Source organism: Mus caroli, chromosome 2, assembly GCF_900094665.2.
Source record: "Mus caroli chromosome 2, CAROLI_EIJ_v1.1, whole genome shotgun sequence".
Taxonomy (NCBI): Eukaryota; Metazoa; Chordata; class Mammalia; order Rodentia; family Muridae; genus Mus; species Mus caroli.
In genome coordinates, this window is record NC_034571.1 from 170,235,990 (window position 1) to 170,246,318 (window position 10,329).

The window sequence follows — 10,329 nt, forward strand, 5'->3', positions numbered from 1 at the left end:
TTTTGTTTTGTTTTGTTTTGTTCTTTCGAGACAGGGTTTCTCTGTGTAGTCCTGGCTGTCCTGGAACTCACTCTGTAGACCAGGCTGGCCTCCAACTCAGAAATCCACCTGCCTCTGCCTCCCAAGTGCTGGGATTAAAGGCGTGTGCTACCACTGCCCAGCCAGAATTAGTCTTTAAAACTATGTAAATTGCCCACTCACATTCCCTTATGAACATCTCAAAATGACAAGAAAATAAACTAAAGCCTTGTCAACATGTTCTGTCTCACAGGCGAGCCTGCACACTCAGAACAAATGAGCACAACTCAGACTTTGGGCTTTGACCTCCTCTTTCCAAAGAGCTCACTATCACTGGCTGCAAATCACACAACCTTTGTAACAGAATCAACACAAAACCTCAGAGAGTACTGGGTTTCTGCAAAGGACCCAGTCATTGAAGACTTAAAGGAGACTCCACTCAGCAACAATTTCTTAGTTGGGGCTTGAGCNTAAGAAACAGATTCTACAACATGGATCACTATGTAGGGATCTAAGTGCAACATGAAACAGTCAAATCTTTGCTCTTCTGGGGTTAAACCGAAGTCACCTAGTATTGAAAGGACAGATGTGTAACATGGTAAAACATGCTGTGCTGACAGAAGTGTACGGCCTGGCACTGTACTCATATGCTGAAGAGAAATCATTACTTGAGGTGCTCAGCACTGACTGAATTAAGACTCTTTAGCCTATTAAGACAATACCTACCAGAGGTACAGAAAGCTTTTCTGACAATAGAAAACTTCTGCGAACGACANAAGGCAGGAAGACATCCCACCTCGCCTTCAAGACCTACCTGAGCTCTCCTCAGGTCCCCTAGCACACGTTCTCAGCAAGCTATTATGATGCTACACATGCACTGGGTGGCAGGAGGAAAGTGCTTGTCATGAGTGCTGGCAGGGGTCATCAATTACACAATCTTTTTTGTGTGCTGTTTATCATCCTTACACAACTGAGTTTGTCTGACAAGTGTAACAAGGAGCATCCTCTTGTGGAAAATCAAATATACACAACATTCCCAATCAAACCCAGGGCCTCTTACTCAAGAGTCACTGTTGAGATCAATCTACATTAACATACACACCTGGCCACCAACATTGGCAAGAGGCAATGAGAGCCCAGGCAACGCCCAGGCCCTACACAGGGCTGAGGCTGGATCTTCCCCGAAGTCCCCCATGAGATATCTGCTCGTACACCCGCAAAATCGCGCCCAGTCCCAGTCACGTCNTACCACGAATGCCCTACCGCAAGTGTCGAGGACCTGCGGTCGCGGGAGGCTGGGCCCCTAACTCCGACTCAAGAATCAAGGGATCCACAGCCTCCCAGACCCAGACCCAGACCATCTTGGACTACACAAGACAACCGGTGATTTCGGCAGAAACCAGACGCAGACCGCCCGCCCGGCCTCGCGCACTCCACCGCGATCCCTCAGCCCGGGGCCGGAAAGGGCCCCGCGGGCCGCGACGCCATTTTCTCGGAGCCATTGGCTCCGCTCGCTGGAACTAGNCTGCCGGCATGGCGCCACTCCACCTTGTCCCGAGTCCAAGTGCCGTTCGGGTCCANACGGCTCCCGCCCTCCTTCACTGTACAGTGCCACTTACCCCGGCCGCCGGGATCCCGCAGCCATTTCCAGAGCTACCACGGATATAGAGCAGAGACCAGTGAGACTACCGTCCTAGAGTGGTAGGCCGCGCGGCAAGCGGAAGAAATCGACCGGCCACCGAGCTACGGCGAGGCTAGAGCGGCTGTGCCGCCCTTCTTGCACGCATGCGCCACCCGGGTTCCCCGGAGCGCCAGCCTCGTCGGCCGGGCACGCTTGACAGATTCCCGCGTCCCAAACCAAGGGGCTAAGCTGGGAGCCAAAGCCACTAAAAGGTTCCTCCTTGGAACAGCACCCGGCCCAGCATTCCAAAAGCTTTAGAAACTGTAGACACAGCAGGGACTGGTGCTTCGGAATAAACCAGCACTGGATTCCGGTGGGAAGGAGCCAGGAAAACCTCAAAGCCCTGCAGCTCTCGCCTATGGCAGGGCGTGTACGTAGCCGGGAGGGGCGCCCGCCCTACAGGGACTCACTCCCTCAGACTATCCTTTACTCCGTGCTTGAAACATCCTTGCCCCGTCCATTTCTTCCTAAACATGGACCAGGAGTCAGGAGCCAAAGTCCAGGNATTCGTGCCTACAAGGGCCCCACCCCCAGTCCCCTCACGAAGGCATTTAAGAATTTCCCCCCTAGCGCTAACTACAGTGACATTCCTTCACTGTCCCCCATATTACTTAAGGAAACCAGAAAGAGGTCGCACCGTGAACACTAGCCACATTGCTCTGAGGGCAGTTAATGCCGGGGTAGACGCTCAGCTTTGCCCCATACAACCAGCTTATTTATGTATGCACACAGACACATCGCTAGGAAACCATTCTTCTGGACTCTTAACTTTGGCTTCCTGGAACAAACATGTGCTCCGGTCTAGTAAGGCCTCTCTCACATTGTAGAGGCCTCTAATGCTCCATTCAGAAACCCAGGTCTTGAGTAGTTTTCTTTCTAACATTTCCNAAGATTACATGACAGCTCATGGGGCTTCCAGTACAGTAGAANGCTGCTTCTGCTTCCCTTGGTGAGATCCTTCAATACCACCTTTCAGATTCTTGTCAAGGAGGGGCCTACCCTGATTACTCAACTCTGCCCTTGAGATAAGTTCCCAGCATCCACAAGCAGACAAACAACTCCAGTACTGGGGATCCAGTGCCCTCTTCTGGCCTCCTCAGGCACCAGGCACCCACTGCATGTACACATACATAAAAGCAGACCATTCATACACATTAAATAAACATTTTTAAATATAAAAAACTAAAACCCAACATTTAACTTACAGTTCATTTTATTATGTGCAGTGCTGGAGATGGAACCCAGAGCCACCTAGGCATGGAGTAATCTGTAACAGCTAACTTTGGATAAAATGCATTTACTTGCACAGCACTGAAGAATCCGATAACAAATCACCACCTGCTTTGCACGGAGGGCAATAGAGTAAAGCACCAGTCTTCAATTTCACTTTAAAAACAGCAGGGTCCAATTTGCAGCAGATCTTTATCTGGCAGTGCTACATCCATACACAGCTGAGACCCAACACCAACCATCACAATACAGAGAGCACAAGGTACGGGCAGCACAGTAAAAAGCCAAAAAAAAANCCCCAGCAATTTACAGACTTTGTAACCAGGTGTAGTGACCTCTGTATTACAAGCACTGAGGATGCTGAGGCAGGAAGATTTTGAGTTCCAGGACAGCTTTGGCTACAGAGTGAAATACTGTCTTAGAACAAATCAAAAACAAACAAACAAAACCAACAAATAAAAACCAATCAAGACAGCCAGGGAAACACCATGAGATGTCTCAAAGGAAAAAATAAAAAATAAAGAGTGCACATGTGTCACAAACTGAAGAGTCGACAGAAGAACAGAATCTGTGCCAACCTGCCTATAGAAAGTGAGAGGTTGGGGCTNGAGAGATGGCTCAGCAGTTAAGAGAACTGGCTGCTCTTCCAGAGGTCCTGAGTTCAATTCCCAGCAACCACAACAATCTGTAATGGGATCTGATGACTTCTTCTGGTGTTCACGGAGATTTAGAAAAAAAGTCAATGACCTTTCTTTTTTCCCCAGTTTATTTTCTGCCTGCATGTATGAATGTGCACCATGTGTTATGCCTAGGACCCCACATGAGTCAGAAAAGAGTGTCAGATCCCCTGGAATTGGAGTTGGGAGATTGTGAGCCACCTTGTGGGAGCTGATAGTTGAACTTGAGTCTTCTACAACAAGGACTCTTACCAGTGTGATACCCCTACAACCAAGGGGTTTATAGGAAAAGGGGAAGTGATACAAAAATCACCTCCTTCCAACAGAGAAAACTATTTGAGTAAATGTGTAGTTGTTTTGTAGCTCTCTTCAACAGAAGCCAAGGACTCCAGAATTCAAGGGTTTACATTTTTTTTCCTTTTAAGAGTAAAAGAAAGCATCCATGGAAACAATGTAGTTCTAGCCAAGCCTTTAATCCCAGAACTAGGAAAGCAGCAGGCTGGTCTCTGTGGTTCCAGGACAGCTTGGTCTGTCAGCTGAATGAGACCCAGCCTCAAGGGGGCAAAAGTTATTCTGCGAAACATAGCAGGCATCCTGGTACCTGATTATTTACCTAAAGGAAGCATTTTGTATTTTATCCTCAGAATGCTTTTCCCTTTTATAAAACTCGGTGATATTTTACTATTTGTTTATTCAATGCTGAGGACTGAATCCACTATGGATGTGTCTGCTAGGCTCTACCACTGAGCTCCCATTTCAGCCCCTGGATAATGTTCTCTCAATTTTTATTAATGTGAATACATCGACATTACCAAGGCAGGTGTGATGAGTCTTTTCTCCCCTTCCACCTTTGCACGAGTTCCCAGGGTCTGATACAGCATCAGGCCATCGTGCAGCGAACACACACACTCCTTACCCGCTGAGCTATCTCACCTACCAGTTCTTTCGCCCATAAACTTTTAGTTCTCTCTCTAGAGAACTGCTACCCACCCCCACCCCCACCCTGAACTCCCAAATAAAAAAACAACCAGGGTTTCTCTAGGTAGATCTGACTGTCCTGGAACTTGCTCTGTGAACTAGGCTGACCTCAAACTCAAAGAGATTTGCCTGCCTTTTGTGTCCCAAGTGCTGGGGACACACCACCACAGCCAGGCTCGAGAACTGCTACCCTTTCACAATGGCACAACTTCCAATTCCTGCCTTAGCTTGCAGTACAGTAGTACCTCTGACCATACAGTAGCCTCTCCGCCAACTTTTATGACTTCTCTCCCCCAGGTTTACCTGTTACACACAGGAAGTTTAGCTAGTTAATGAATCCACCAGGCTGACATTTCTGTCAACTTGGCAACTGTCCCAGGTTACAGCCAGTGTGGCTGTCCCAGGACATGCCCACCTATTTTCTACTCTCTTCCNTCCTTGATGCCATTGTACACAGGTCATGTACATGTCCTGCCCCACTATCCTGTCTGTTCCATACACATTGTGGAAGCCCTCCTCTAATCAATCTGGATCTACCCCTTCACTCGTCCCAGGAACCTTCCCCTGTGTACCCCAAACTCAAATCGGTTCAAAGCCTAACACAAAAATTGGCTCACAGGGATGGGAAGACAGCTCAGTGGTTAAGAGCATTTGACATTCAAGCAGGGGCAGGCACAAGCGTGGGCCTGTAACCTCAGTGCTGTGGATGGTGGTGACAGCCAGACAGGACTGCTGGAGTATGCTGGCTACTGGCTTAATTTACAGTTTAGTGAGAACTTGTCCTAAAGAAATAAGGCAGAGCAAGAGAACACAGGCCATCTCCTCTGGCCTTTATGCACTCCTGCGTGTATACTCACCCACACAAAGATAAACCACAAATGAGCTGACTTCCCCCTTTGCTAGTGTTCACACCGGGAGAGGAAGAGCCTTGGCACAGTGCACTCATTCATTCCCTAATCAGCAGTCATATAAAGAACTTAACATGCACTGGACACTTTACTAACTGAGATGCCCAATACAGAGAATGTGACTATTCTCTGTGTGTTCATTCATTCANGTGTGTATGTGAAGCAGCACATGTGTACTCAGGCAGGTGTCCTCCTCCACAATCGCTTGTTTTTGAGAATCAAAATCACTGAATCTGGAGCTCACCAGTTCAGAGACGTGGGCTTGCCAGGAAGTCCCAGGGGTCTCGTGTCTGCCTGCCAGCTCTGGGATGACAGAAGCCACAGTACCAGTCTTCTGTACACAGATCAATCTCAGGTCCCTTTGCTTGAGCATTTTACTGACTAAGCCATCTCCACAGCACAGTAAACCTTGTTTTTAGGGGATTCATGATATAAGGCACTGGTAATATGGGGTAGGGTGTTGAAAGTCAAGGAAAATAGCACGTTAGATCTTTATTTCTTTGAGACACCAAGAAACCGTTCTCTCTACATAACCTGGCTGTGTCCTGGAACTCACTGTACAGACCAGGCTGACCCCATCGCCTCTGCCACCAGGCAGGGGTGTGCACGCCTTTAATCCCAGCACTTGGGAGGCAGAGGCAGGCGGATTTCTGAGCTCGAGACTAGCCTGGTCTATAGAGTGAGTTCAGGACAGCTAGGGCTACAGAGAAACCCTGCCTCGGAAAAAAAAAAAAAAAAGATATGCATTACCATGCTTATGTGTGTGGGTACTTTGCCTGGATCTGTATGTATGTGTACCATATGCACGGGCAAGGTGCTCATGAAGGCCAGAAGAGGGAGCCCAATTCCCAAAAACTGGAGTTGCAGGCAGTAACTCCAAGTGAGCTGAGCCTGGGTTCTCCCTTAACAGGAGTGCCCTTAACTACTGAGTCACCTCTCCAGTTCCAAAACTATTTTTCTAACTGTGAGCTGCAATCCTGTATGGGATTCTAGAACTGAAACGGGGGAAGGTCATGAAAAATTTGGCAACAGCTATAGTTTCTAAGCATGTAACAAATCAAAATTAAACACAATTATCCGAGGTGTTTCTAGCAGGGCTCACCCATGGTATACCGATCAACTGCAATCTTGGTTCTTTTTAAATATTTTTTTATTATTTTAAAATTATGTGTAGGTGTCTGTGCACATGTGTTCAGATGCTTGTAGAGTTCAGAAGAGCGCATCAGATCCCTTGAAGCTGGAGTTACAAGTAATTATGCCACCATGTGTTGGGATTGGAGATCAAACTCTTTTTTTTTTTTTTTTGTGACAGAGTTTCTCTGTATAGCCCTGGCTGTCCTGGAAATCACTTTATAGACCAGGCTGGCCTTGAACTCAGAAATCCGCCTACCTCTGCCTCCGGAGTGCTAGGATCAAACGTGTGCACCACCATGCCCAGCTCGAGATCAAACTCTTTATCAAGAGCTGCAAGTGAAGCAATTTCTCTGGGCTCTGCAGTCTTTGGTTTTGAAAATAAAACAAGCCCATTTTACATGCCAGAAACACCAACAAATGCACCTCAACTATATTTAAGACTCCTGCTTGTTATGAACTCAAGTATTTTTATTGTACAAAGTTTATGAACTTCAAGAAATATAACAGAAGCCAGGCACAGTGGTGTGCACCTTTAATTCCAGCACTTGGGAGGCAGAGGAAGGTAGATTTTTGAGTTCAAGGCTAGTCTGGTCTAAACAAGTGAGACTAATAAAGATCAAGATCAGGGCTGGGATGTAGTCAGTTACCTGGTGGGTTCTTGCCTAGTATGGGCCACACTCTGAGTTCATTCCCCAGCACCACAAGCACTTGGCATTCACTGTGCATAAGCCTGGAATTACACCACAAAGTAGAGCAGGAGACCCTAAACTCACTGTCACTCCTGCCTACACATAAAGGTGCAGCCAGCATACACAAGGGAGACCTTGTCTTTCAAAAAAAATAAATATTCCAGGCTGGACTGGCTCATACCATTTACTCTCCTTTGAGAAATGTTGGAGTTTGGTTCTTAGCATTAATACAGAAGTGAGAGGGCTTGAAACCACTTACAAACTCTGTTCTGAGGGTTCTGACATCCTCTTCTGGTCCCCAGACCCACATTCAAATACACAAAAATAATCATAGAAAAGAATTCAGACTTTTTTTGACAGAGGGTGTCTCTTTGTAGGCTTAGTGGACCTGGAACTATATAGATCAGGTTATCCTTGAACTCAAATACTTAAGACTAAAGTCCTGTGCCACCTCATCTAGCCAAAATTTCTTTTTAAAAAAAGATTTGTCAGGCATGGTGGCACACACCTTTAATCCAGGCAGAGGCNGAGGCAGGAGGATCTCTGTGACTTAAAGGCTAGCTTGGTCTACATAGCAAGTTCCAGGACAGCCAGAGNTACATAGCGAGACCCTGTCACAAAACAAAACAAAAAAACCCAAAGATTTATTTTTATTCATGTGTACATAAGTGCCCAAAGGCCAGAGATAGCAGATCTCTAGAAACTGGAGTTACAGGTGGCTGTGAGCTTCCTGACTTCAGTGCTGGAAACTTAAAGCTCTGAGCCATCTTTTCTCCAGCCCCAAGGCTAACACTTAATGTAATGTAAAAATAAGCAAGCATATGCATCCTATTAGAATAAAAATTTGCTTTTGTCCTTAAAGGTAAAATTGTATTTATAGGAGAAGGCCATTATGAAATTATCAGTTAATATTTGATTTGTATTTTATACATCCATATACCCAGAATAGCACGAAAAAAATCCTTATGCTGGGGCTGGAGAGATGGCTCAGGGGTTAAGAGCACTGACTGCTCTTCCAGAGGTCCCAAGTTCAATTCCCAGCAACCACATGGTGGCTCACAACCATGTGTAATGAGATCTGATGTCCTCTTCTGCTGTCTAAAGACAGCTACAGTGTACTCACAAACATAAAATAAACCTTAAAAAAAAAATCCTTATGCATAAAGTGGTTGTAGGTGGAAAGTTTAAGAATCCCTAGTTTACAAGATCACTTGAAATGGGCATGGTAGGGCACACAGCCCGGTCTGACCTGGAACGCAGAGATCCACTTGCCTCTAGGTATGTTACCATGAGCAGCCTGTGGGGCACACTACTAACATCCAAGCTACCTACACAGAGAAACATCTGGAAAATTCAAAAAAATAAAAATTATCACCTGAGCAAAAGGAAAAGACAAAACTTGCTTGTATTTAGTGGAACTTCCCAGGGAAGCCCAAGCAGTGGAGGGGAGCATTTCACAGCCCAAAGAGAACAACAGGAGTCCGGGTGACCGAGCAGGAAGGTCAATCAACTGGCAAACAAATGCCTTACATGAAATGAAGGTCAGGGTGTAGGAGAAATAGTACTGGGAGGACATATATGACANTGTCATGCAAGCAGCAAAGATGAGCTCAAAGTCAAGCGGCTGAAGAACCCTCAACAGGAACTAGTTTGTAGAAAAGACTAGGGCACTAGCAGACTGCTCATCCATCATCAACAGAGGCATTAACAGTCTGAGTTAACCCTCTTCTTCTCTCCTTATAATACCGGCCTCTTCCCTTGCACAAGTNTGAGTTGATATCCAACTTTACCCAGAGTTAAAGTAATCGCTACAAAGTTTGTCAGTACCAACCTGAATAGCTTCGGGTAGAGCTATGGAGTTAAGAGACTTATCACATACAGCCACTGTGGTCATTGTGTCTGACAGATCTGCTAAACTGGCCTTATTTTCAGTGGCTCAATGAGAAGTTGCTTTCCCTGGACAGTTCATCTTTAAACAAGCACACCCAACCATCTCAGCGCCGACGGCCCAACATTCCTCCCAGAAGCATTCCAGAATTTCTTTACATTACAATGACTGAATTTGCATTCTCCTCCGGTAGACAATGAACACATAAATATGCAAATACCCATTTAACCGTTCCAATCCCGCAGTGTTAGAGAACCTCCAACTACCCCCACCCATCCCTTACTGGNATATCTAAGAACCCATCACAAGGCATTGAGTAAACAGGATTCAGGGGTGGGAAGAATAGGGGGTCCGTTCTCCCGCGGCAGGAATCCCCTCCGCCGAAGTTCAGAGCTGGGTCCACACCATACGCCGCTAAGAAAAAGGACATTCACTGTGAGCGCCCAGAAGTAGAGAGTACCCTCGGCGGAGGGGTCCCCACTGTGAGCACTTCTAAAGCATGGATCCGCTCTGCCTGGATGATTGCCTTAGAAGTAGGGATTAACTTCGTGCATGAACCCCAGCACTAGGGAGTCCAGCACTAGGGAGTCACCTTTTTGAGTGCCCAGAAACGAGGGAACAAGAGCCTCCGCAGTCCGCTCTCCAGAGTGGCCACAAGGATCGCTCTAGGCAGGGCCGTTCTGACACTATCAGGCCTCGATTACAACGTTCCCGGAATAAATCCTAGGAGCTCGCTCACATCCGGAGGCCTTGTCTTTGGGACTAGAGCCTGGCGGACTACAAGCCGGGGAATGCCCTCCTCATCTCGCGCACTCCCGTGTTCACACACACCGATTCCTCGCCCCACCCCCACGTCACACACACATACACAGACACACACAAAAACAAGAAAAGAGCTGGGACCTTCGCTTCGAACTCAGTCTACACGTCTCCATCCCCGCGCTAGCACTCAGTACGCGAATGCCCCCGCAGCAGCCATCTTGCGCAAAAGCGATACGAGCCTTTTGACTCTCGCGCCAACCCGTAGAGNCAGGGCCCTGCCGAAGAGTTCTGCGCAAAAACGGAAGTCGAACCCTGGTTTCCGGCGACCGCCCGGCCGGCCGATTCGGGAGAGGATTCCATTGGT

General features: G+C 47.2%; 1 protein-coding gene across 1 annotated transcript in view; it reads right to left on the reverse strand.

Annotated features, from left to right (window-relative positions):
* The window catches only part of Dido1 (death inducer-obliterator 1), a 45,518-nt gene extending 43,365 nt beyond the window's left edge, over nucleotides 1-2,153 (reverse strand). The window contains exon 1 of the mRNA XM_029468669.1: nucleotides 1,638-2,153. The gene's annotated coding sequence lies outside the window, so the exon portion shown is untranslated. The remainder of the gene's footprint in view (nucleotides 1-1,637) is intronic.
* Nucleotides 2,154-10,329: the final 8,176 nt, after the last annotated feature.